This window comes from Panthera onca, chromosome A1 (assembly GCF_046562875.1).
Source record: "Panthera onca isolate mPanOnc1 chromosome A1, mPanOnc1 haplotype 2, whole genome shotgun sequence".
Classification (NCBI taxonomy): domain Eukaryota; kingdom Metazoa; phylum Chordata; class Mammalia; order Carnivora; family Felidae; genus Panthera; species Panthera onca.
In genome coordinates, this window is record NC_138339.1 from 30,399,935 (window position 1) to 30,423,657 (window position 23,723).

A 23,723-nucleotide genomic window follows, 5' to 3' on the forward strand; every position below is an offset into this window, starting at 1 on the left:
CTGGGTAGTTGGTGGACCTTCGAGATGGCCACACTGCTTCGATGCCAAAGCTCCTTCTCCTATGTGACAACTGCTTGTGAGTGTGATGTAGAGGCATCGAGGGTCTTTTTTTTACACTTTCCGTGTATTTAGTGAATAGCAAGCATACTTTAGATGGACTAACGTCACACTGTACTTGTGTAGCTCGCAGAGATGGAACCGCCTCAGGACTTTGCCAAGGATGGAGCACAGGATGCTGAGTGCAGCCAGCCTTCTCAATCCTCTCTCCCCCTGTGCCCCTTCTACTTCCACTGTTTCTTCCGTCTCCCTTTCGGCCTTCTTTCTCCTTTTTTATTTCCTTCTCACTCTCCCTTTTCTCCTTGCCCTGCTTGTTTTTCTCCTTCATCAACTAAACAAGCATTGAACAAATTTGAAATCACCAGAAAAACTCAAACTCCTGAAACATCATGTTATATGTGCCAGTCCCTTCTAAATTTAATATAGACTTTATTTATTTCATATATAATTTTAACGTGTATATTATTGAGTTCTATTTTGTCCTGTTATCATTACTTCATGTAGTTATTTTCATATGTATAGATCATGCTCATAATTGTGATTCTTTTTTTTAAGTTTATTTATTTTGAGAGACAGAGAGAGAGAGAGGGAGGGTGAGCACAAGTAGGGAGGGGCAGAGAGAAAGGGAGAGAGAGAATCCCAAGCAGGCTCCATGCTGTCAGTGTGCAGGGCCTGATGCAGGGCTCAAACTCATGAACCACGAGATCATGACCTGAGCTGAAACCAAGAGTCAGACGTTGAACTGACTGAGCCATTCAGGTGCCCCTATAATTGTTCTTTTTTTTTTTTTAACGTTTATTTACTTTTGAGAGAGAGTGCGAGCATAGGCAGGAGAGGGACAGAGAGAGAGGGAGACACATCTGAAGCAGGCTCCAGGCTCTGACCTGTCAGCACAGAGCCTGATGCAGGGCTCGAACCCAGGAACCGTGAGATCATGACCTGAGCTGAAGTCAGACGCTTAAACGACTGAACCACCCGGGTGCCCCCTATAATTGTTATTCTTAATGTCAATGTGATAGTCCATTGTATTGACACACCAGTCTGCTGAGCCATTTCATCTAATAGCTATAGACTATTCTAGCATATAGATGCAGCAGAATTTATTTGACTAATCTTCTTTTATTGAACATTTATGCTACTTCCAGTTTGGAACATTAATAGTAATGCTATTAAGAAAGTATCCTCTTACATGTATCTTTATCTGCATTTCTGCTTCTTTCCTTAGGATTCATTTCTAGATGTAGAATTACAGGGCCAAAGGTAATGAAACTTTTATTCTTTCTACACATAACCAGCAATATTCCAGAAAGACCTGATTAATTTTGCTACCAAAAGTAATGTTTGAGAATGCCTATTTCATGCACGGCCAATGAAAACATAAAAAAACTTACATAATTAGATAAAAATCTTTGTTATTGTTTTGAAATTACAAAACTGGCAGGATTTTATAGGCAGCAGGAGCTGCTGCTGAATCAGGACCAGGGTGCAGTCAGTGACGATAGGTGAGATTTTTCAGTGTGTCTTCCTCATTAGCAGTCAGTTGCTGGATTCTTCTCCCTTCCTTCCTCCTCTCTTGGTGGTCATCAGTGCTATTATCCAGATCTTTCTCACTCTTTGACTTCCATGCATGGGGGAGGATTTTACTTCCTGGCCCCGTTGTTATTTGGGTGACTAGGGTTGGGCCACATGACCTATTCTGGGCAGGAAGATGTGAACGGACGTGATGTGTGTCCCCACCAGACCAAGCATGTAATTGCTGGTGCGAGATTGTGCTCTCCTCTCCCACGTGTGTGGCTACATGTGACGATGATGTGCTGGAATGAGAAAGAGGCCTTTTCTTGGCCTTTGAGATTTGAGTAGTGTTTGCTGCCACAGCATAAACCAGCCTGTTCTGAATGTGGTATCTTCTCTTCCCTCCTGACATTTGTGACAGGTCACCCGTACCCAGCATACAGTCACAAGGCCTTTGCCATGAGCCTAATGGTTGGGAGTCACCAGAAATGATTTGAGTCTCGTGTTATATAATTGTCATAAGATGCTTAATACAGTTACCACTTAATTTTTTAAAACCATATTTATGTTAAGGAAGCAAAAAGCAAGTACCTTTGTTTATGCAGAGGGGTCCAAGAACAAAGACGCTGATGGTGGCAGGGTGGGAAGGGGAGAGATATTGATGGTGGGCTCGGGGAGAGATGGAGGTCTGACCCGTTGGTCCCGTAGATGCAGAGTCTGTGGCTTTAAGCTTCCCAAGGTAGGACAAAAAGGCTAAACCCAGGAGCCTGTCAAAAAAAAGGTTTCCGCTATGTGCACAGTGTGTGTGTGAAATCGGGAAGAAACCACATGCCCAGTGGAAAATAATGCTGAGCAGATCTTGATACAAGGCAGTGTGGTCTTGCTCCTCTGTTTACAGAGGAATCCTTTCATGCAGGCATGATAAATGGAGGATTTAAACCACTGAGCTCCTCTAAGCTAACAGGCCGTTTGTCTCGAAGTTTCCAGGTTTCCAGGCTGTCTTCAAGGAGTACACCATTGACTTTGAAATTAGTTGTTATGTGGAAAGATACATCCTAAGTCTCTAAATTATCAAGCTGCAGGAACTTGTCACTCCAGTGCTGTCCTGGAGTCCAGCTCTGTTCCGGCCCTCCCTTCTGTCCTGTGAGGTTGTCCCGGGGGTGAATTTGGCTCTTTTCTGCTTCTAGATGCTGGCACCTGCACTCCTCCTCCTTGCTTTTCTTGAGCATCAGTATTTCCAACTTCTATTTTCTAGTTTTATTTTGTTTGTTTGTTTGTTTCTATGATATAGAGAACCTCTGAATTTCCTTGAAGGGAAAAGGAGTTTTAGAAGAAGTGGATGGTTTCTCAGATTGCGCTCAAGGGTGTTTTCTTTAGTTTGTAGATTTTTCAGGAGCGAAAACACTTTGGTTGATGATATGTGTATGTGTGCGTGTGTGAGAGATCTACCACCACAGGAAAGAAAGGATATGTGTTACACCTTTCTCTTTTAAATTAAAGCAAGTTGTGATCTTTTTAGAGGATGTTTCAGAATGTCCTTGAAGAGATGTCCCAGGATGGCATCACCCAACCAGACCAATTACTTTTCTGGAGGCGCTCAGGGATGAAACTTTTTCTCCTTCCAGAATACTTTCCTTCTAACCCGTGTCCTTAATAATTTATCATCTGCATGACAATGACCAGAGTTGTAGTTTCTATGCAGATTCCTGAGTTATATCCCAGACCCACTGAGTCCGAGCCTTGCGGGCTGTGAGCTGGGTACCTGCATTAAAAAAAATTTTTTTAAATGTTTATTTATTTTTGAGAGAGAGAGGGAGACAGAGTGTGAGCAGGGGAGGGGCACAGAGAGGGGGAGACAGAATCCAAAGCAGGCTCCAGGCTCTGAGCTGTCAGCACAGTTGTGGGGCTCGAACTCACCAAACACGAGAACATGAACTGAGCTGAAGTCGGTGGCCTCGGCTGAGCCTCCCAGGTGCCCCAGGAATCTGCATTTTTAATGGGCAGCCCAGCTTTAGAACCCGTTCTCCTAGCAGATCTCCCACTGATTACAGAGCATCTCCTGTCTGCCTCACTTGTAACAAAGCCACAGACCCTTCTGTCTCAGATACAGGACCGGAGGGAGAGAAGATGTCTCCCTACCTCTTCTTCCAAAGCTCTCTTGTGTGGCTGGGCCTCATGTCTGCAGATGAGAAGGTCATGCAGGAAGGTCAGTGAACAAGGCTCAGGAACCACACAAGGAATGGAGCACTGCGATGTCGGGGCCTCTTCTGGTCCGGGACTACGGAACCAAACACCATTTAGTTTTGTCACTCACTAGTCCTCGAAAACTTACTGAGTGCTTCCTTAATAAATAAACCAGGCGCCATTGTTCAATTTTTTGTCAGATATGAAAAATGAAGCTGAGGTTTAAGTCCCAAATTATTCCCAAATAGGCAGCACCAGCAAAATAATTAGGAGAATTAAGACAGTCCTCTCCCTTTCTCTGAGTGTGTGTGTGGTGCCTTTGTGTCACACACATGTGGGTTAGGGACTTTAGCTTATGGTTTTCCAAACATGTGTGTAGAATTAATTCACTTTAGTACTTCATTCATGCATTTGTTTGTTCGCTTAGTATGCATCCACCCGTCCATTCACTCAACTAGTGTCTGTCGTAAGCCTGCTGTGCGTCAGTCTAGGCGCTACGGATACGGTGATGAACGAGACAAAGTTCTTGCCCTCATGGAGTTTTTATTTCAAGGCAGACAATGCCCTCATATGCTTATTACATAAACATTTTGCAATTTATGTTTCCAGTAGAGATTGGCAGTTCGACAGACTGCAAATTAGAATGCAGGAGCCCTGCCCTTGCTTTCCTCTTCCTGGCTTGAAAGTGTTCTTTCAGGAAAGACACCTTCCCAGATGTTTCATTACATGTTTGAAGTATTTATACACATACCTGGGGAAAATGAACTCTAAGACTGTGAACTCTACAAGGCACGTAAGTCAAAAGGGTAAGTTGAGTTGTTCATCTGTGGGTTTTGACTGGTTCCCACCAGGAAACCCCTTTCAAGAAAAACCTTTACCAGCCACACACTTCAAAGAGGTTCCCAGCACTGCCGTGTTTAAAACGTGTTAATTGGACCTAACTGCAAACAGCTGCCTAGTTTAGCCACTGTTTGGATTGGCATTCACCCATCTAGATCTAGGTCATTTTTTTTGTTATGTGCCATTCAAATTGGGATCTTAATACATTTGTTTTAACCTCAGAATGTGTTGCCATCCAAAGGATTGTGGATAATAAATAAAAACACAGAGACAACATATTTGTCAAGACCTGAGGTCACTGCCAAGTACAAAAGTACATTTGAGCAGATGCCCTATTTGATAGACTGTGTGGGGTCATGGTCCTCACTTAGACATATGGGGAAATTTCCAAAACTAACAACAAAATCCGTGGTGTTTGCTGGCTTTTGTATGTGGGTGGAAGCATTGAATGATCTTTTATTTTCTGTTCTCTTCCACTTAACTGTTGCATTTTAATGCCACATTGTAGGAAGGAGGAAAGAGTAAATATTTATTAGTTTCTTAGGTAAAATTGCTGCTGGATCTCGTTTTACAGAATGTTGATGTTTTTCAAGAAGCACGTGTGGGGGCAGCTTATTGGTTAAATGTGAAGTGTGGTTTTCAAAATGTTTAACAAGTGCGAAGGCATGAGCACTGGGCGATTAGAAGGCACATTCACTGGGCATAGTAACTGGCGTGGGCGTACTCATGTTTTTGTGTAGCAACCAAAGGAATTAGTATCTAGCAAGTTACCACCAAGAGCAACTATATTGTGACCCTGCTGGGATTCAGTATAGACTGTGCACCCTGGAGTTATCTTCCGCAGGAGTGACAGAGCTGGGACATTTAAGTTCCCATCCGATGTTGGTTGAAGGCTGCATCTTGGACATTAATTCTACGGCACTTCTGTCCTGCCATTCAAGTGGCCAAGTAGGGTCTGGAAGAGGATGCCTTTACACAAAGCAATGCTGGGGCTGGCAGCTGGAAGTCAGGCTGCCGAGTAGTGAGAGCATATGTGCCCAGGGATATGGATGGGGCACCAGCAACGTCTGCTCTGGTGGTTGAGGGGCATTTGAGGATGTTGGTGGGGCTGAAATGGGGATCATGAAATAGCTCTCTATCCATCTGGGGCACATCAATCAGTAGGAGTAGCCTTCCTGAGATTCTTTGAAACAAATTGTTCCTTAGAACAGGACTTATAAATTAAATGGGATTAAGGGGATGGAGTATATAATAAACATCGATGGTGAGAATAATGTAAGTAGTTAATATTTATTTGTTTGCACTTTGTGATAGGCATGGCTTCCCCTTTTTCCAGAAGAGGAAATGAGGACTGGAGATGTCGAATAACCTACCCAAGGACATGCAGGTGGGATGGTAGAGACAGGAGTTGATTTCCAGCCTGACTCCGTAAAACAAACTCCAAACGTGTGAAAGTTTTAACCCGAGCCCTTCCTTTCCCTCTCCCTGCCTCCTCCTTCTTTCCTTCCTTCTTTTCTCTTTCAGCAAATATTTGAGTATATGCCATGTGCTATTCTAAGCACCACACAGCAGAGAAACAATTTTGGTCTTTTTTGATGTAGAGACTTGCCCATCCCTTCCTTCTCCGGGTCCTCCCCTAACTTTTGCGGGGCTTTGGCAGGTGTAAAAACGGAGGCTCACATACCATGTCTAAATATTTAAAAGTTATAAATCAAGCTGACAAACAAAATTATGTTCCATCCTTTTGCGTTGACAAATATACCTGCACAGAGGGCAGATTTGAATCAAGAATTTGGAGGCTCCGGGAGTGCCATGCAGGAGTGCGGTGGCTCAGGGCTTGTGGACTCTGTACCCACTGCCTGTGGCCTCCCTCCCTTCCCTGGCAGCCCCTCACGAGAGGTGCGGCATGCACACACGTGTAGACATCCCAGCCTGCACGTCCAAGCTCCATCCTTGATGGATGGTGGCAAAGAGCCACCCTTTGGCCACTTCTTGGTTCTTGGGCTTAGTGGTGTCTGCACTGGAGATGTGGCCTGCTCTTGAGAGAACGGGTGTAGGAAGGCTCTGGAAGTGGGCTTGGGACCCGTGGAGGGCTGGAGGTGTAGGGTCCAGGGAGCCCTGTTTCCTGAGAGACGGGGGCAATACTACTCCTCTGTGTCCTCTTTTTTAGAGCTCACTTTCACACTCTTTTTTTTGATTTGGCCTTCTGAGGGTTTTTTTTTTTTTTTTTTCAAAGGAAAATGTGGAATTCAAACACTCCACTCATTGGACAGAGGAAAGGGTCAGTTGAGGTGACGGATGATAGATATTCTGGGAAGAGGAAGAGCCGGACTGTGGAGAAAGAGCCGGGGGCTGCTGTCTGGCCCGGACAGGCTTCTCCACATCCGGCAGCTCTAGTCTACAGAGGGGACCACGTGCTGCCTGGAGCTCCGTCTTGACATCTCGGTGGGTTCACCCAGATGAAATGGATGAGATTTCAGTATCAGATCTTCAGCCTCTCAGCCATGGCAGCCCAAAGTTCTGGGCAAACTCCGGACATACCCACATATGCCACGCTTGCTTCCACTGGGTCAGGTTATCCTTGGGGGGTGGGGGGTGAGGTCAGAAGCAGACCTGACCCGACCAGCACATGTGCATGCGGCATGCATTCCCCTCTCTCCCTCAGGGAATATAGATGGTTTAATGTTTACTAGAATTAGGACTAGGACCCATGCTCACATGTTCAGTAGGTGATAAAGATCTTTATTAATTCAGCCAGTACTGATTACATGTCCGTCTAACGTTTGTGTTCCCTCTTCAGGCGATTACTCTCTCCTGGGTGCAGGTAATGGCCAATAGGTGTGCCTCTTAGGGAATCACCAGTAGATCCAGGATGGTGAGAGCTTATTTAATATGCTGACATATTGGGCAGCGATGGGAAGGATTCCGCAGTCACACCGAGGCTCATTGAACAAGAGTGATGTGAGTGCCGTGAGGAGCCCCAACTGACGGACTTACCAAGGCGTTGCCACCGTGGGGACTCCCAGGCTGGAGATCACATGGGAAACGTAGCTGGACCTCAGGAGGTGTATGGCTTCTGTGAGGACTGGAGTGGAGCTCAGGCAGCAGGGCCCTGCAAGGACGGCCCATAGCAGACCCTACCAGCCACCGACTTCAGCATGCAGACCTTCCAGGGAGGACCCGGAGGATGGCACAGGGACCTGCGCGTATGAATCATGTGGGTCGAGGACCTCCGTCCCCTTTCATGCCAGCACCAGGTAAAGTAAACTCTTCCCCTAGGGGCCACCTTGAAGAGAAAAGGGAAAGTGGGGGAGGAAAACTGCAAGATTGAAATATCTAGGAGACTGTTTAAATGATTGGACTGGCTGCTGTTTTAATTTCCCTCCCTACATAGTAAGGTGAAGGGCTCGGGGAAAAAGATTAGACCAATTATAGAAAATAATGAAGCTATATTTTCTTTGTGTCACTAAATGCAGGATGCTTTTGAACTCGCCTTTGCCCTGCATGTGTTCCCCGACGCCGGCAGGCGTGGGCGCACCTGCGCGTCATGCCCGTGAATGCACACACACCTACACACATGGGATCTTTACGGGTTTTGCCTGCCGCTGCCTCCCCCCAAGAATCTGTATCCCCAAGAGCATTAATGAGAAAGGTGGGCTTCACTGGGGATTTCAAGGAGAGATGGAGGAGATGTCACTGCATACTCTGCAGCAAACATGTGTATAATCCCCCTTCAATACTGTATTTTATATCTAAGATGCACCTTTTTCACATTCGAACATTTGCTATCTCTGAGTCAGAATCTGCCTTACTGTGATGGTGTGTCATAGTATAATTGGCACATTGTCATGGCAATACATAAAATAGTAGGGTTTCTTATATTTGGTGAAATCCTTGTAGCTTCCTGCTTTGTTGTCCTTCCTTAACTGTGACCAGAGGCTTACGCACCGGGGCAGTTGCATAGAGGGTTCAAAGCACAGATTCTGGAGCCAGGCTGCAGACTGTTGCTCACTAGCTCCGCCGTTCCCTAGCCAAGTGACCTTGGGCAACTTACTGAACCACTCTGGGCCTTTGTTTCCCCATCTGTGAAATAGGAATAATGTTACTAATTACTTGTTAGGGTTGTTGGTAGCGTTAAGTGAGTGATACGTATAGAGAGGTCAGAACAGTGCCAGGTAGAGGCAAACAGTAGATAATCTCACAGTTAATACTCTTTAGTCCCTCCCACACAGGCCCAGCCTCCTGTCACCTCTCGGCTTTTCCCTCTTTCCTCATTTTATGAATAGTAGTCCAATGACCACTGTTTGCTCTTGGAACAACCCTAGAGATCTTGCCTGTCCTCTCCAACTAGCTTGCTTCACTATTTCATCCAAATAGATCTGTTTTCCCTTTAGAGAAATTCTGAGAGATAAAAATCGCCGTATGTGGAACTGTGTTTTAATCATTATTTCTGAGGCATTTGTGGCAGATGGAAGAGGTGGTGGGATAGGACCCTATCTGGAGTGGTGTATGTTCATTCGGGAGCATATGGGGATAGGATGGGAAAGATAGGTTGGAGCCAGATGGCCATTTGAAGGATCAGTAGGGTATTTCTTCAGTACATCTCCCCACATCCTTTGTGTTTGATGGCAGCCTTCCATGCTATGGACGCCTGATCGTGCCTACCAGCCCACATGGGGTGAAGTGGGCTTCCACACTCTCCTCAGAGCACTCTGTATGGTGGCAGGTGCCTCTTCTCACGTATAAGGCTGGCTCTAGAAGCTTCCACACTCTCCTCAGAGCACTCTGTATGGTGGCAGGTGCCTCTTCTCACGTATAAGGCTGGCTCTAGAAGACAAGTTAGTGAATGTTAACCAAGAGATTAATTGGGCTTAGGTCAAAACTGGAGATTCAGAAAAAAAATTTTAGATACAGAAGCCTTAGATAAACATATACAAAGACAAAGAGACCCCCAGCCCATCTGGATCCAAGGCATGTCCTGGGCCTGAATACTCTCGTAAGATTTCCCAGACCCTCGCTGCCAAAGTTTAAATGGCTGCAGCCCTGGTTTTCTCTTCTGTGAGGCTGGACAAAATAATTAAACTCTAGCAAATGGAAAATTTCTACTGTGTGGGGTTAGCACTTTCAGCTCCAGAAACCAAACACACTGAAAGCAGAGGGTGACTTGGCATAGGGTGACCAATACCTCAATTGGTCAGTAGTCTCCCCTATTAGTTCATTTAGCTGGTGACCTTGTCTAGAACAAAGAGCTTCTAGCTGGTCACCTCTGGAACAAAGTCATGCTGAATGGGGCTTAAAAATATTTTGGGATTTCCTTTTTGGGGGGTTTAATGAGTCATTGCCGTATTTTACCATGAATGTTTATAACCAAACCTAAATGTGCGTTGGGTCTTGAATCTCCTCCCACAACTATTTCCTATTTGTTCCCAGAAAAATTCCAATGCCAGATTTTGTCATAGCAACCAGAGGCAAATATCAAGACAGCAATAAAGAGCAAACTCGGGAAAGGGTTTCCTTCCAATGTGGCTTGAGTTTTTGTAGGGCGTCCACTGTCTGGGTGAAGCCCTTTACGAACCGCAGTGGTTGGCCCCAGAGTCCCTCGTGGGGGGATCTAGTGGAGTCCAGCTTTACTGACTTCCAGGACCCGCCAGGAAAATACATCTCTCAGTTTGCTGAGTCTGGAAAAACCGACTTGCTTGCTTCTCAGGCTTTGCACCTGTTGTGTGTTGATCTTTATTTTTCTACGTCCAAGTTTTCAAAATAAAGGGTATTGAATTATTATCGTTCCATCATACATTTCTTCTGAGGATTAAAAAAAATGTTTTTTAACATTTATTCATTTTTGAGAGTGAGAGAGACAGAGCATAAGTGGGGGAGGGGCAGAGAGAGTGGGAGACACAGCATCTGAAGCAGGCTCCAGACTCCGAGCTGTCAACACAGGGCCAGATGCGGGTCTCCAACCCACAAACTGCGAGATCATGACCTGAACTGAAGTCGGATGCTTAACTGACTGAGCCACCTAGGCGCCCCTCTTCTGAGGATTTTAATAAACAAGCATATTGTTTATTCCCTAAGTGGTCCCCTCAAATGCTTCTCCGAAGAAGGCAGGGTGTATATGAATAAACAAGCAAAACAACAAGACATGAGAGACTTCCAATACCTGCTCACAGTGTTCCTTGTGCTGTTCCTTTCTTCTTTGTTGTTCTTGGCATGGTGGTGCTATGAGGTCAGACTCTTTGCCCGTGTGTAAAATCATCTCTAGTTTTCCACAATGCAACCTTCTTGCTGAAAGTGCTTTTGAGTTTTGTTTTGTTTTCTTTTGAGAGCACGCACACACATGTGAATGTGGGTGGGGGTAGGGGGGAGGATGAGAGGGGTAGAGAGAGAGAGAGAGAGCGAGAGTGAGAGAGAGAATCCCAAGCAGGCTCCATGCTCAGTGCAGAGCCCAATGCATGGCTTGATCTCATGACCCTAGGATCATGACCTGACCTGAAATCAAGAGTCACTGACTGACTGAGTGACCTAGGCACCCCACCTTTGAGTTTTGAATCAGGTATATCATGTGCTGGTTCTGAGTAGTGGTGTGTTGGCAGCTGTTTAACAGCTGGATCTCAGCCTGGGGCGCCTGACTGGCTCAGTCGGAAGAGCATACGACGTGATCTCGGGGTCGTGAGTTTGAGCCCCATGTTGGGTGTAGAGATTACTAAAAAAAAAAAAAAGAATAAATTAAAAAAAAAAGTTATCCTAACAGCTGGCTTTCAGAAATAGAATTGCCTTGCTTTGTGGAGTGTGCTGATGTCTGTGGTGTAAGTACTCCCCCAATGGTCAATTTCAAGCTGCCAAAGTTATCTTACGAATGAGGAGCTGGAAAAAGATGCATACGATCAACTCTGGGGAGCTGGCTGCACCAAATAGTACTGATTCTGTGGACTACGCCAGGGGTTCTCAACCTTGGTATTGTTGACACTTTGAGCTGGATAATTCTTTGTTGTTGGTGGCTGTCTTGTGCACTGCACGGTGTTTAGCTTCATCTCTGGCTTCTACCAACTAGATGATAAAAATATCCCCCTCCCCACCCAAGTTATGGCAAAAATGTCTCCAGAGGTTGCCAGATGTGCCCTGAGGGGCAAAATTGATCTCCAGCTCTGGGCCACTCTGCATGGATGGTGTTTAGAAGATCCATTCAGCGGATAGTAGACTTTCACCAACTGTTCTCCATGAACCATCCTTAACATGCACCTGAAGAAGTTCTCTCTCTGCCTTCTGGATGTGGTATTTTAAAAAATCAGACTATGCTTCCTTGAGGAGTCTTAAGAAGAGTGATGCCACGAAGAATTAAGGCACCAAGACAAAGCATGGCCACTAGGGGAGGATGAAGATAATTCCATGTACTGGATTCAAGAACAGAATAGATTACAATGGACTGTCCCCTTGTCCAGGCTTGTCTAGATATGGATGAGAATGGACACTCAGAGGTGAGCAGTGGCTTGTCCAAGGGCATAAAGCAAGCTGTAGATGTGCTTGGGAGGGTGATGTGGTAAAAGCCTCTGTGACATGCTAGGAATTGGAACTGACACCAACTTGCAGCTATGAGTGTCTTACAGGTAGGCTTTACAATGTTAGGTTTTGATGGCCATATTTGACATCTCCTTGTCCCAAACCTTCCTCCCCCTGCCCCTAAATATCTGCTCAGGCAAACCACATCGTGATGAGGGACTTCTGTTTCAGGCAGAATTAAATTCCCATCAGCTTCAGAAGGGAGTAGTTGATTCAAACGTTCTATTCAGGAGCTGCCTGTCATTAGAGAACAAACGTTGAAGATTGTCACTGATTTCTCTCTCCTTCCTTCCACATCTGCCTTCTCATTGATGAAGTATCTCAGGCCATTCTCATAGTGATTTAAGGAAAGGACTTGTGGAAGAAACAGACTTTCAGTAAAAATGTTAAGGCTGCAAGATTAATGTGATATGAACTAAGAAAGCCCTTCCTAGTTAGCACTGGAAATGTGTTTTCAATGCACAGAAGTGCCCGGTGAGAAAGGAAGTGTTAGGGAGGGATTATTTTCATCAGCAGAGTTCCTTGGCTTTGGAACTTCCAGTGAAATTAGGGCAATCATACACTAGTAAGTCAATACATTTCAAGTGCCAATAAATTGAACTTAATGAGGACAAGGAGTCTGCTTTTATTAGGAGATTGAATAAAAATGAAAGGAGTGCTTTGAATTGTGGATCTTTGAGAACACATCAACATTTGAAAAGAATTAAGATTTGGTGATTTTGTATGGAATAATTCATCGCTTCACTCCAGATTAGTTTTTTTACAATATGAAGTACTGGCCTTCAAGAAAATTTCCCATAACCAAAGTTCATTGTCATCACCTCAGTCATCTCACCTTGTCCTTTGCTGCTTTCCCACCAGGTCCATGGTGATCATGCAAACCAACCCCATGGGGTTGCCTTACACTGTCCTTCCCGACTTCTGGGCAGTGTGGGCCAGTTGGATTTTTGCTTTCTTTTCCCAGGGGACAATTCAGCTTCAGCATCTTAATCTAAAGAGGTCACTAGTACAGTAGTGTTAGGGGTGGTTAAGGATAGAAGGGGGAGGTGTTTTGGGTTGTGGGCAGGATTTGATGTGACTCTGTAGGGCACACCCTGCTCAGGGCTGCCCCACCAGTAAAGGCCTCATGGACGATGGGAAGAAAATTTTCTTTATTTGGCATGGCTCGTGAATTGATCTAATCTTGTTATTTTTTTAATGAAGAAGCTATCTACTCAGCAACTGATAACTTTTTTAAAGACCAATTAACACTTTACTGTATCATCTTTTGGAAATGTTTTATGCATACCTTGTCAGGAACTTTACACAAGGCTCATTGTATATCTTGCCAAATTACTGTCCAGAGTAACATGCCAATATACACCCCTACCTACTGTATAGAAGTATCTTGATTATTGTAATTAAAAAGTTAATATGTTAGGAAGAAATCTCTCTTTTATTTATTTTTTATTAGAATTTATACAACTCTAATGAGGTTGATTACCATTTTGCATGTTGATTTTTTTATTCGGACTTTATATTTTTAGACCAGTTTTAGGTTCACAAAAAAGATTGATACGGAGGTACAGAGATTTTGCATATACCCCCTACCCCAACACACGTGTAGCCTTCCCCATTACCAACACTCACACCAGAGTGGTGTATTTGTTGCAACTAACGTAGCTACATTGCCACAACATCATCACCCAGAGTCTATAGTTTATAGCTTGTTCTTGGTAGTATAAAATTTATAGATTTGGACAAATGTATAATGACATGTAACCGTCATTATGGTATCATACGGAGTATCTTCGTTGGCATAAAAATCCTCCGTACTCTGTGTGAAGAGTGAATAATGGGTATACCACTCTATTTCACCTGTCCTATTCATCTATCATTCCCCCTCCCAAACCCTGGCAACCACTGTTCTTTTATGAGTTTTTTTTTCTCAAAGTAGAAAAGGTAGGAGCAATAGTTTTCAGTTCTAAGGAAAGGTCCTAATGACCTTCAAAAGCCCTAGGAACTAGGGGGTGCAAAATTGAGGAGAAGATAAGGAATTTGATCGATAATATTTGCCCGTGAGCCAACAGCTGACAGTTCCAGACCTTAACGCTGCACTCTTGCAATGTTACCCACACTACAACAGCATCACCAAGAGATGTCAAGACATGAGAAGTCGTGGTCATTGGAAACAGTTTCCAAATATATGTCTTGCTAGACTATTCCTTCTAAAGATTCCTTTGTGCCAACTACTTGTCTTTGTCATGTGATCCTTGCTGGCTCTGCAACACAGATGTGAAAAGTGAAGAAAGCATGCCTTTGGATTTCATTTCTAAAAGTAGAAAAGACACAATTAACTTTGGGGCTTTTAAAGTACTAATATTATTCCTTATATGTATCCAGAGCCGTATATAGAAATAGATTGAAAGGAGGGCATGTACATGTACATAGCTCCTTACTATAAAGTGGTTAAAACTCATGGGCTTCAGTCTGAGCTCTGGGGGTTGATTGGACACATGGGACAGGATCTTATACTCAGTTGTAGACTGAGTGCCTTGCTTTTGTCCATTTATTGAAGACTAAATCAGGTGTTGGGGGAGCCACTTACCCCATCTTCACCCATAAGCCTATTTTATTCATCAAAACAATGTACTGTACTGTGAGTACTTGGGGACAGAAATCATAGCTTTTTTTGTATCCTCAGTGCCTAGCATAGTGTCAGGCATGTAATAGATTCTTTTTTTTTTTTTTTAAGTGTTTTATAGCTTTATTGAAGTATAAGTGATGTAGAATCAACTGCACATTTTTAAAGTTTTCCATTTGATGAGGTTTTTTTTTTTAATTTTTTTTTTAACGTTTTTTTTTTATTTTTGAGACAGAGAGAGACAGAGCGTGAACAGGGGAGGGGCAGAGAGAGAGGGAGACAGAGAATCCGAAACAGGCTCCAGGCTCTGAGCTGTCAGCACAGAGCCTGACGCGGGGCTCGAACTCACAGACCGCGAGATCATGACCTGAGCCGAAGTCGGACACTTAACCGACCGAGCCACCCAGGCGCCCCCCATTTGATGAGTTTTGATACATGTATACACCTATGAAACTATCACCACAATCAAAATGCTGAACATATCCATTGCTCCCAAAGTTTCCTTTGCAATTCTTCTTCCCTTCCTCCCACTGTTCCCAGACAACCAAGGTCCTGCTTTCCACCATTGTAGATTAGTTAGTATTTTCTAGAATTTTATATAAGTGGAATATAACATTTTAATTCTTTATTGTCTGGCTGTTTTCAATCAGCATAATCATTTTGAGATTCATTGATGTTGTTCCATATATTAATAATTTGTTCCTTTTTATTGCTGAATAGTATTCCATTGTATAAGTCATAGTAGGTATTTAACAAATGTTTGTGGCATTACATTGAATTGAAAATTAATTTTGAAAGTATAATTGGGGGAAGAGTGAATAATGGGGATACCACTCTATTTCAGTTGAATAGTCCACTTAGGAAGTCAAAATAGAAATCAGGAGGTGAGTTGGCACAGTAGAGACTTTTATTGTCTTCCAGTACCTGTTCTCCCTTTTTTTCATAGAAATGGAATGCCTAATTTGACACAGAATTGTCTGGGATAAAGACTATATTTCCCAGCCTTCTGTGCAGCTAAGTGTGGTTTTACTACTAAGTTGTGACCAATATGATGTAAACAGGAGAGGTATGTGAAACTTTAAAAAGTCTTCTTAAAGGAAGGGCAATTCCCTTCTTCCTCCTTCCTGCTGTCTGGCACACAGTCATAATGTCTGGAGCTCTAGCAGCCATTTTGGATCAGAAGGGGTCTTAAAAATGGAAGCCACCTGGGGCAGAGCAATAGGTAGAAGAAGCCTAGATCCCTGAAATCATAGAGTGTTGTGCCAGCCCCGGGCTAACTACCTCCAGACTGTGAGAGAGAAATATATTTTGATCTTGGTTAAGCTTTTTAAAAAGTCTCTTTTGTGTTTTATGTTTTTTGCAGCCAAAACAGTCCTAAGTGATACAGTTAGCAAGGATAGAGTTTGAACAAGAGGGAGTTTGATGTTGCTGAAAGGTCAGTTACATCATGCTAATGTGTCCATCTTCACTTTTAAGGATTTTTCTGAATAGAAACATGGCGTCAGCTATCGGAATCTCTTTTGGTGAGTTCTGGAGAAACACTGACAAATCATTGTGACCCATTCTGCTTTTCCCAACCATGCAACTCACTCACATCGATATATATCTATCATTAACATTTTAGATTTCCCAAAATTGTAACTTGTTTTACATTTATTTACATTTAACTTGGTGAGTCTCTGGTGAGACATGAGGTTAGCCTAATCTCATTAAATTTTTTTTTTTTTTTTTTTACAAATCATACTTATGGTGGCTTATTTGGAAATGCTTTCTGTAGCTGTCTAGTCTCATATATCATGTATGAATTCTTGTTATGCTTAATTTCTAGGGATGGTTTGACTTGTGGCTCTCCCTCTTTTTTTTACATTTGAGATATTTCAAACATACAGAAAAGAGTGTATGTCCCGATGTCATTTATCTGGCAAACATGACTGTAGAACAGTAGCTGTCACTTTATTTATGGATTTAGCAGTGGAACCTTCTTTTCAAATGGTCCTGTATGCAGAGCTCCATTACATAAAACATATATCAGAACTTGTCTGGTTGAAGTGGGAGTGGAGGGCTCGGAGCCTTACTGGGTAAACATCTCTTTGCCCGTTTCCTCCCCCCCACCAAGGAGGCCCCTGAGATGCGCTCACAGAGCATGAAGGCCCTCTGGGAGTGGCTGAAAACCACAGATTCAGGATATGTTCAAGATCCTGAAAGAAAGCAAGAGGGTATCCTCTGATCAGTCAAAATACATGACAAAATGCCCAGTTTCAAGCCCATACATTTGGTTCATAAAGGAGCCTGTAGGACTGCCGTTCAAATCTCTGTGCTCTTTTTCTACTCACAGTTATAGCAAACTTTGTAATCTGGTTTCCCAGTCATGGAAGAACAGAACAACTCAGAGGAGGAAGACAGATAGCCAGACATGACTGTGGCTAGCAGTGAGACCAATGAGAGAAGGCAAGAATGTTTTAAAAAGGCAAACACAAAGCATTAAAAACCACCTTCTGAGGTCATTTAGGGTAAATGTCATCTTCCTAATATGTTTCAGTGGGTCACAAAGGCATGTTTTTATATATTTGTGCACATATTTATATATGGGTATGTATTTACATATATTTAGCAAGAGTGGACATATATATATATGTACATATATATATATGTACATATATATATATATGTACATGTGTACATATATATATATGTACATATATATATATGTACATATATATGTACATATATATATATATATATATATATATATATAGTATTTTGCTTAGTGTTTATGAAAATGACCCTGAGAAAGAGCCTCACTTATCTTTTATATTGTACATTCTGTCTTATAGTAACAACTTATTGAGATGTTTATTATGTGCCAGGTACGTGAATGTCTTTGTGTAGTTAACTTATTTAACCCTCACCACTATTTATGAACTAGGGACCGTCCCCGGAGATGCAGAGAAGTTAGTCCCCTTGCCCAGTGTCAGACAGTGAGCATGTGGTGGAGCTGGGATTCAAACCCAGGCATCCTGGCTCCAGGGCCCGTGCTCTTAATATATGCCAGTATCTTAAGAGAATTTCCAATATTGAAACAATAATGTGCAAGCATCCTGTGGCTAGCAAGATTTTCAGTTGTCTGGAAAACCCATTTATCCCTGTGAGTGGAAAATTTGTCCTCCACCAATCCTGGGTATATGGAAGAACACATTGAATTGAAACTGGAGTGCACATCTCCTAATGTATCTCAGTAGCTCCCTCTGCCATAGGGCTTTTCACATTTTTTTTTTAATACTTATTTATTTTTGAGACACACACACACACACACACACACACACACACACACACAGAGTGTGAGTGGGGGAGGGGCAGAGAGAGAGGGAGACACAGAATCTGAAGGAGGCTCCAGGCTCTGAGCTGTCAGCACAGAGCCCAACATGGGGCTCGAACTCATGAACCATGAGATCAGACCTGAGCTGAAGTCAGACGCTTAAGCGACTGAGCCACCCAGGCGTCCCTACCATAGGGCTTTTCAGAGGGCCACAGAGAGGCTGACCAACCTGAGTGGTGCTGAGTAACCAGGAAATAGCATCCCGCGGTTGCACTTGACAATGGAAATGAAACACGTGGATCAAACCACCTGCATGATGGTTGCATTTCCTCTGTAGTATTGTCATCTTCCTAGTGGCTCAGCAGGTATTTTGGAGTTGACATAGAAACTCCTGTGTTTTTTAGAGGCATTTTCTTTCTGGCCTGCGTTTATATAACGTGGTGGAGGAGTCAGAGGCTTCGGGCTTCAAAAGTGAATCCTGTTTCAAGTTGTGAAAGTACCAGGATGTGGGGTACAGGTCCTCAGGTGCTGGGATTGGCCTGACTTCATGGCCAGCCTCAGTTGCTGTCCTTTGCGCTGTGGGTTACAGAAATTCCTTGGCTTTTCCTGTTGTTAAGTTTGTAGGGGTGGTCTTATCCACCTTTCTGGAATGAAACACCAATTCAAGGGAAGCTTCTGATTGTAAAAGGTCTACCCGTTCCAAAGGGGACCCAGAAGCATATTTTCTCATAGGGCTGGTACCTTCGTCAGTTCAGGCTGCCGTAACAAGATACCCCAGGCTGGGTGGCTTCAACAACACACATTTGATTCTCACAGTTCTGGAGACTGCGAGTCAGATCACAGTGCCAGCATGGTTGGGTCCTAGCAAGAGCCCTCTTCCTGGTTTACAGATGGCTGCCTTCCCACTGTATCCTCACATGGTGGAGAGATCATTTTGCTCATCCTTCTTTTTATTTTTTTCAAATTTTAAATGTTTGCTTATTTATTTTTGAGAGAGAGAGAGAGAGTGAGAGCGAGAGTGAGCATGCCAGAGGGTGTGTGAATGGGGGAGGGGCAGAGAGAGAGGGAGAGAGAGAATCCCAGGCTTGAGGCTCGGACCCACGAATCATGAGGTCATGACCCAAACCAAAGTTAAGAGTCAGATGCTTAACCGACTGAGCCACCTAGTGCCCCACATATTTCTTATTGAGAAAGGATTTTATTATCCCCCCACGAGGGCTCTACCCTCATGACTTAATTACTTCTCAAAGAACCCACCTCCAGATACCATTATGCTGAAGACTAGGGCGTCAATATATGAATTTTGAGGGTACACAAACATTCAGCCCATAGCAGTTCGAGTGTTAATTGGTTACACATTCCCCCCTCGGTTTTATTTTCATGGTGGCTGTAAATAGGTGAGTCATGCAGCAAATCTCACACACGCATACGTGTGGTCCATCAGCCAGGCTTTAAAGCAATTCATTTCCTTTCTTTTTATTTTAAGAAGATAAGTCAAAATAAAGCAAATAAAAATGCTCAGCACATTTGCTTTAGCTGTTAGCAAAATCCAATTCCTTATAACTGTTAATCACACCATATTGTTTCAAGCCAACCCCATGTAAATGCCCCTTTCCCATACTTGCCTGCCTGCTGAACTCCTATTTATCTCACAAATCCCAGTTTCTCTGTGACCCTTTTTGTGCTTTTCTGAACACAGAACATCCCTCTATTACAGAAAATATCTATGAAGTAATTATTTGTTGCGTATCCACTGCCCTTAATAGGGTATGAGTTTCATGAAGGTAGGATTCATAACTTATATATCACCATGCCCTTGTACAGGTATATGTACAAGGGTCTTCTAAGATTCCCAAGGCCCCCAAGCTTCCCACCTTCCTGGTATACACACCTCCTTGAATGTGAATGGGACCTGTGAATATGAAGGGTGTTGCTCCCCTGACTAGGTTACATTATATGATTAAGGAAAGGGATTTTGCAGATATACTGAAGTTTCCAAATCAATCGATTTAGAGTTAACCTAAATGGAGGTTATCCTGGTGGGCCTGTCTTAATCAGGTGAAAGACCTTTAAACCAGCCTAGACTTTCCCAAAGGAAAAGATTCCCCTTCTGGATTCGAAGAAGTCAACATCCATGTTTTAAGAACAAGGACCCACACAACAAGGACCTGAAGTGGCCTCTGTGAGTTGAGAGCAGTTCATGACCGACAACTATCAAGAATATGGGGAGCTCTGCTATGTAGCCACAAGGAAGTGAATTCTGCCAACAAGTCAAATGAACTTGGAAGTAGATGGTTCCTTAGTCAAGCCTCCGGATGGGAATGTAGCCTGACTGACACCTTAATTGCAACCTTATGAGAGCCTGAGCAGAGACCCAGTTTAGCCATGCGCAGACTCCTGACCCATGGAAACTATGAGATAGTAAATGTATGTTGTTTTAAGCCACTAAAGTTGTGGTAATTTGTTATGCAACAATAGAAAACTAATACAGTAGGCATTTCTTAAATGTTTGTTGAATTTAATCAGGGAAATAGAATAGTTCAAGTGAATCTTTGCTGAAGTTTTGGCCAATTTTAAGAACGTAGACATTGTAAAGAATTGCTGTCTTCTGATGAGTCTTCTACCCGTCCAATCAACTTCACACACTTCCAGGGTTTCCATAAATATCAGCTTCTGATTGTCTGGAAATAGGAAGTGAGATTCTCTCCAGCCGTCTTTCGGCATTCTTGGGAGATAGATTGGCTAAAAATTGATGTTGAAATGAGACCACCATCATTTTTCAGTCTGCTCACTATGTACAGAGCTCAGGATGATTAGAAAATGTAAAACACATGTGAATGGCTCAAACCCCTTTAGTTAAATCACATTTACATAGATCAGTTTTCCCGAAGGACACAAGTTAGCTGAACTTAAGCAATTAAAAAAAAAACAAACCCCAAACTAGAACCTTTTGCTAAAGCCAAAAAACATGGATGAGTTAAAGCATATCAGATGTAATGGTTTGTTTTGAGAAGTGTTTGGTTGGTTGTCTATATGTGTGTGTGTGTGTTTAAGGCAGATAGAAAAACAGAACTTGCAAGATCTTTGGCTGCCAAGGTAGAAACCCAGTATATGGGGTTTAGTTCCACCAAAGTAGTTGATACCATCAGGATCACCGGTGACCCAGGTCAGGGACGTGCTTCTGGCTCTCCATTACATTCCAGAGCCACTGTAGGGGCCGTGGCAGCAGAGGGACTGTGAATGTGGCTGAAAACAAAATTGGACCCAACCCTGGCCTTGGTGTTCCAACCAGAGCAAGTTTCTAGGATCTTGATGTACTACCTCGGGGGCCTCTCCTTGCTTTTCTGCCTTGTGGAGAATAAGAATAAACTTTTTGGTCCTAGAACCTCTTCCTTCCTATTGACATTTTCTGTTCTACTTGCCCTTAGCTAAATGTAGCTTCCTATTTCTAAGAAAAGAGCCTGAAGGAGCCTTTTGAAGGCCTCACAGACAGTCTCAGAAGGCTTCATGGGCAGCAAACAACTCCCAGCAAACTACAAGTTGATGAGTTAAGTGTAAACGGATCAGACACATATGGATTACATTTTTGGGGAAATACACATGGGCTTACAATGTAAAGCGGGGCAGTGGGGGTGGGGTTGGGCTGGAGAAGAGAATGCTTGGAAAAATGTGGTTTGGGTCTTGCCAATTGTAAAATGTTAGAAACAAATAATTTGAGATGTTTTGCCCAACCTAGAGCGCGTCTGGATTCACCCTTTCCTTCTATTTACATGCCATTTTCAGACTCGACGTGCATGCCAGTGCTGGTTTGGGTCATGGGTGGATTTTTTTGAACGCAGTTCTTTTGAAAGATGATTGCATGTGTAGCTTCTGAGTGTGCAGGATGGAGTGGTGTTGGGAAGAGATGGGCATTTAGACATATCTTCCCGCCTCTGGGCCTAACTGTCCTAAGCCCCTCTGGTATATTCTACTTGGAGGTTCCAAGTCCAGGCTGTGCTAGTGGGGAAATGTGGCAGCATGAGAAAGTTACTCAACCTCAGTCTCCCCACCTGTAAAGTGGGGAGAATATTACCTACCCCAGGGCACGTGGTGACTGAGATGCTGTATAGTGTGGTGTTGGGAGTGTGAACTCTGGAGGAATATTCCTGGGGTACCATCACAGCTCTGACAATTGTGTGAACTTGGGCAACTTCTTCGGCCTCTCTGTACCTCAGTTTCTGTTCACCTGTATGATGGGGAAAATGTTAACACCCACCACATAGACTTGCTTTAAGCATTAAAAGAGTTATTCCACGTAAAGAACTTTGCATGGTGCTGGGCACATGATAAGTGTTTGGCAAATGTTAACAATTGCTATTGTTGCTTATAAATTCTCTTGTTACATTAAGCCTTGGACATGGTAGAAAATAAGTCAAGTTCACCTTGAGGCTGAGGACAAGGACAATTACAAGGATAAGCACCTTACTCTAGCTGCAAGGGTCTTCTCCGGATTATGTTCCTTTTCTTACTGCTTCAGTTTATAGATTAATTCTCTAGTTCTTCCACCCCAGAATAAGAAGCAGGTAAATTTTCCATCGAAACTTAGGCTCATCTTTTTCTCCATTCTAGGGAGGATCCTTTTCTCTCCTCTGCTTTACCACCATCTAGCATCCAGAGTCACCTAATTCAAGAGCCCAACTAAGTCATCCCAGAGTGTGAGGTAACTCCTGGGGCACAGATGGAAGGAAGTCATGAGCTTAGTGTTGTTCTGGTTTAATGCATTGCTTCTCAATCCTTTTCACACTTCAGGATGAACTGGGGAGCATTAAAGAGATAATAGAGGTTTTGAGTGTGGAGCTTGGGGATTAATACATTTAAAACTCTCCAGATGCTTCTAATGTGCAGTGAGGGCTAAGAGTCACTCTGGCTTAAGCATGAAGAGTGGTCATTGTGGGTGCTTCCCCTGGTCATTTTTTTTTTAATTTTTTAATGTTTGTATTTATTTTGAGACAGAAAGAGACAGAGCATGAGCAGGGGAGGGTCAGAGAGAGAGCGAGACACAGAATCCAAAGCAGGCTCCAGGCTCTGAGCTGTCAGCACAAAGCCCGATGCGGGGCTCGAACTCACGGACCATGAGACCACGACCTGAGCCGAAGTCGGACGCTTAAACCGACTGAGCCACCCAGGCGCCCCTCCCCTGGTCATTTCTGACCCTCGCCTCTTTTAACTCATTGGCCTGTCCTTGGAAGGCCAAACGGGATTTCTGTCCTCCTGATCTCTGACCTTCACTCAGTGGGCAAGCTTTCCTCTGGGGCTCTGAACTTGAGGTCTACAGAAGCAAGGCCACTTTGTCTCTGAACCCCGGGCAGGTTTTGGGTCAGTGCTGCCACCCAGGTGGTTGGCATCCCCACTTCCACCCCAGCGCGGCTCTGGGGGTCTTGTCTGAATCCATGCCTTCTTTTTCTGCTAACAAAGAGTGGTGGTGATGGTGATGGTGGTAGCAGTGACGGTCATTTGGGGGTGGTGGAGGTGATGGTGACCATAATGGTGGTGATGATGGTTTGGTGGTGATAAAAGTTCAGTCAAGAAAGCAGAAGCTTGGAGGAAGTATCGATGTTCTGTTCAGAGGAACCACATGGTGAGCCAAACAGAAGT

General features: G+C 43.7%; 1 long non-coding RNA gene across 1 annotated transcript in view; it reads left to right on the top strand.

Annotated features, from left to right (window-relative positions):
* The first annotated feature begins 5,905 nt into the window (after positions 1-5,905).
* Positions 5,906-23,723, top strand: part of LOC132680754 (uncharacterized) — an 80,433-nt gene continuing 62,615 nt past the window's right edge. Inside the window, exons 1-4 of the long non-coding RNA XR_009610692.3 lie at positions 5,906-5,980; positions 6,830-7,038; positions 7,394-7,850; positions 22,698-22,788. This is a non-coding gene — a long non-coding RNA (uncharacterized LOC132680754). The remainder of the gene's footprint in view (positions 5,981-6,829; positions 7,039-7,393; positions 7,851-22,697; positions 22,789-23,723) is intronic.